Below are 4,410 nucleotides of genomic sequence, written 5' to 3' on the forward strand. Positions count from 1 at the left end.
ACTCACAGGCTCCGTGTCACTGGGTTACCATGAGCTGGAATCTAAATGGAGAGGAGGGGGACTGGGGGAAGGCCTGGGGGAGTGTGGACAGGCACGTGTCAAGAGTACTCTAGAGATCCGCAAGGCCAACAGGAAGGAGAAATGGATCATCGACCAAGAATATGACTTTACCTGAGAAAACGCCATTCCCGTCTCCTCTTTCATTTTTCTTCCTCCTCTTCTGGGCCTCTTCCTCAGGCAATGTGGTTCTTTCTTAGAAGTCCACCTTAAAAGTTGAAAATTCTCTAAGCTTTAAGCTTAGAATGGCCATACCCCATTCCGTGCCACAAACACACACAGGGAAGTCCTCACCACGTGGGAGAGTAAAATATTTAAAAATACATAATTGCAAAAACATAACCATTAGTGCAGATCACACTGAAAGACGGTCAGCTACAGAAATTAGCTCTGAGCAAATTTTTGTTTAATTTCAGTTTTGTTGAGGGTTTTTTGTTTTGTTCATGAGCAAATTTCTTCATTGTAAATAGATGGGCTCTTTTGGGAAAGGTTCCAAGTCAACCCAGCCATCCTTCAGTTTGCAGAGAGCAGACAAAATGCAATTGAGGGGCACAGAGACTTAGTAGCTCACAGCCCACTGTTTTAAGGGGTCACATAACAAGAAATTGGAGCATTAGGCAACTGTTAAACTAGGTTTCAAAGGCTACAAGACCATCAGTATCCTTACTAAGTACGCACTGAAACAACCTAAAAGTATGTACCAATTGCTGAAGAACTTTTCTAATATATAAGATAGGAGAAAACACGCATGCCTCAATCTAAACCAGAAACTGATTTAAAAGGCAAATAATTTGTAATTTTTTTTAAAAAATCTAAATAATTCTTGGGAACACAAGCTGGTGCAGCCACTCTGGAAAACAGTATGGGGGTTCCTCAAAAAACTAAAATAGAACTACCCTACCACCCAGCAATTGCACTACTAGGCATTTATCCAAGGGATACAGGTGTGCTGTTTCAAAGGGACACATGCACCCCCATCTTTACAGCAGCACTATCGACAATAGCCCAAGTATGGAAAGAGCCCAGATGTCCATTGATGGATGAATGGATAAAGAAGATGTGGTATATATATACAATGGAGTATTACTCAGCAATCAAAAAGAATGAAATCTTGCCATTTGCAACTACGTGGATGGAACTGGAGGGTATTATGCTAAGTGAAATCAGTGAGAGAAAGACAAAAATCATATGACTTCACTCATAGGAGGACTTTAAGAGACAAAACAGATGAACATAGGGAAGGGAAACAAAAATAATATAAAAACATGGAGGGGGACAAAACATAAGAGACTCTTAAGTATGGAGAACAAACAGAGGGTTACTGGAGGGATTGTGGGAGAGAGGATGGGCTAAATGGGTAAGGGGCATTAAGGAATCTACTCCATTGTTTCACTATATGCTAACTAAATTTGGATGTAAATTTTTTAAAAAATCTAAGTAATTCTGGGGTCAAAGTGAAAACAAAATTAATATATCACATTGGGCGATCAAAATAAAAACTTAAAATATAGATATCATACTGAGAAAAGAATAACATGACTTGAGTGTACAGGAGGCCACAAAAACTTATTTCAGAAGTTAATAATTATTTATATAAGGAGCACATGGGTGGCTCAGATGGTTGAGCTTCTGACTCAGGTCATGATCTCACCGTGAGCTAGCTGGAGCCCTGCCTTAGGCTCTGTGCTGGTGATGCGGGGCCTGCTTGGGATTCAGTCTTTTCCTCTCTCTCAAAATAAATAAGCTTTAAAAAATTATTATTTATAGAAAAGTGGAATCTGAACTAAGATTTACCTCAAGCTACAAAAAGAATACTGAATTAAATGTAAGAGGAGTAGGGAGGGGGAAGTAAATCCATTACAAAAACAAAAACAAAAAGAGTAAATTTAACACTCCTTTTAAAAAGGCACCATGTAGGGGCACCTGGGCGGCTCAGCTGGTTAAGCATGTGACTCTTTTTTAAAGAGTTTGTTTTTTTAGATGTTTATTTATTTTTGAGAGAGAGCATGCGCACAAGAGTGTGTAAGAGTGGGGGAGGGGCGAGAGGGAGATAGAGGATTCAAGGCAGGCTCCTCACCAAGAGCAGAAGAGCGGAAGGCCCTGCTCGGGGCTAGAATTCAAGGACCCTGGGATCATGACCTAAGCTGAAGTCCGAAGCTGACCAACTGAACCACCCAGGTGTCCCTAATCATCCCTTAAGCAGTCGACTCGAGTTTAGCTCAGGTCGCGATCTCACAGTAAGTGAGATAGAGCCCAGAGTTGGGTTCCGCACTAACAGCACAGAGCCAGCTTGGGACTCTCTCTCCCCCTCTCGGCTTCTCCCCCACGTGTGCGCACACGCACGCGTGCACACACACACTCTCTCTCTCCTCCAAAATAAAGAAAAAGAAAACATTAAAAAGTATATATAAATAAATAAAAAGGCACCATGGAGTGACCAGCATTTCTACCCTTCCCCAACCCAGGCAACAGGGGAGAGGGTGATCCACAAATGACTAAGTTACCGCCCACTGGCTGAATAGGGTTTGCAAATGGAAATTATCTTGCGATGCAAATAAATATAAAACGCACAAGCTTTACGGGCAGGTGTTTTGAAATTCTCATCCTCATCCACATGATTTAAACAAACTTTATATGTATTAGATGGTAAAGCCCCAAATCAGTATTTCACAACTTAATCATCTATATCCAATTAACGCAGACCCATCTGGATTCAAGCCCACCCTCTCTTTTCAGTAAGATGTACTTTCCTCTTATTCTATCTTCTTCTGTGTTTCTCTTTTTTTTGTTTTCCCCCTGGGTTTCTGCTCAGTCCGTTATCCTCTTTCTGTCCTCTGGATTCCTTCCCTCACACCTATTCTGACCCATTGTGCACGTGTTTCCCCTCTTTTTATTTCTCCCCAGTCCTTCCGATTGTCCCCAGTCTCCATGCATTTCAGCCTCTTTCTTGTCCCACCTGCGCTCTTTCCCTGCTCTCCGTTATATTCCTCTCTTCTTTCTCTGTTATACTCCTTTGGTCCCCACCCCCAGGTAGCTGTACTTCCATTCTGGTTTCTTCCTCCGCTCTCTTGTCACCTCTTTCCTCTGTCTCAACTACACCTTCCTCTGTTGGCCAAGACTTTAACTCTTTAGTCCTCTCCTCCATCTGACGTGCCTCACCATTGTTGCCTCCACTCCTACGCTGAACAAGGGCCCTTCCATTTTGCTCTCCTTCATCTCCCTGGAGACCGGGCTTTCCTCAAACTTCTACTTTTTCCACCTGCTACTTCCGCGGCTTATTCTGTCTCTTTGCAAAGTCCCTCACCCATCCTCTACGTTGCCTCTAGGTTTTCTTTCAGTGGCTTTCTTTCTCCCAATCTCCCTCCATCACACATTCAGTAGGCGTGGGATGAAATAAGACAACCGCCTCCTGGAAGAAGCACGTTTTCAAGTGGGGAGGAATTTGGGGCGAAATACACTGGGTGTCACTAGGCAGGCCGAGTCACCCACCCCAGCGCGGAGTCAGGGGAAGAGGTGACCAGAGAGAGGGGGTTCTGGGGAACAGAAGCCGAGACGAGGAGAGGGGGCGGGGAGGGTGCCCCACAAGGGTGGGCTCTCCAGAATCGTCGGCCCGGAGGAGGATGCGGCCTCTCCCGAGAGGCTGCAGGGACTGCCAGGCAGGGTCGACAGTGCGAGGCTGGGCCGGGGCGCGAATCCGCCCGGTGGAAGGGGGCTTTTCACGACGTGAGGCGGGCGGCGGGCTCCGAAGAGAATTCCAGCAGGACACGGACCGGAGAGCCGGTGTCTGCGTGGCCCGAACGCGGAAACGCCGGGGGCAGGGGCCAGTTTAGCTGCGATTTTAAACAGAAAGGGACGCGCCCCCGGCCTCCCAATGTGACGTCTGAATTTACTTGGGGTGCGGTGGCGAATGCGGGGATTTTAAGACCCGTAGCGATACCCAGACCCCGGCTTTGGAGGAGAGGGGACGGCAAAGAGCAGGTTTAAACTAGAAAGACCGAAACTCACACTCAACAGCGAAACTTTTGCTCCGCGCTATCCGCTTCCGGGTCTGCAGGAACCTGAGCGCGCGAGCAATAAAAAGACGAAGGGGCCGTGTGTGGGCGGGGCCTAAGCGGGGCGTGGCCGTCAGGGGCGGGGCGTGAAGAGGTGACGCCTCAGCAGGTACCGCGATGGGGGCAGGACGGAGCCGGCGAGGGGCGGGGTCGAAGGGACGTGAGGCCTCCGCAGGGGCGGGACGAAGATGGGGAGGGGACGGGGCTTTGGCGAGCCCGTCAGGGGGTGGAGCGTGGAAGGAGGCTAGACCACAAGGGGGCAGGTACGGCGAGGGGGCAGGTACGGCGAGGGGGCAGGTAC

At 47.6% G+C, this 4,410-nt stretch overlaps 1 long non-coding RNA gene and 1 pseudogene across 1 annotated transcript in view; one reads left to right on the top strand and one right to left on the bottom strand.

Annotated features, from left to right (window-relative positions):
- LOC125915631 (zinc finger protein 160-like) overlaps positions 1 to 4,195 on the bottom strand; it is a 34,966-nt pseudogene extending 30,771 nt beyond the window's left edge.
- Positions 4,196 to 4,249: 54 nt separating this feature from the next.
- LOC125915654 (uncharacterized) overlaps positions 4,250 to 4,410 on the top strand; it is a 3,352-nt gene continuing 3,191 nt past the window's right edge. Inside the window, exon 1 of the long non-coding RNA XR_007455720.1 lies at positions 4,250 to 4,372. This is a non-coding gene — a long non-coding RNA (uncharacterized LOC125915654). The remainder of the gene's footprint in view (positions 4,373 to 4,410) is intronic.

Source organism: Panthera uncia, assembly GCF_023721935.1.
Source record: "Panthera uncia isolate 11264 chromosome E2 unlocalized genomic scaffold, Puncia_PCG_1.0 HiC_scaffold_19, whole genome shotgun sequence".
Taxonomy (NCBI): Eukaryota; Metazoa; Chordata; class Mammalia; order Carnivora; family Felidae; genus Panthera; species Panthera uncia.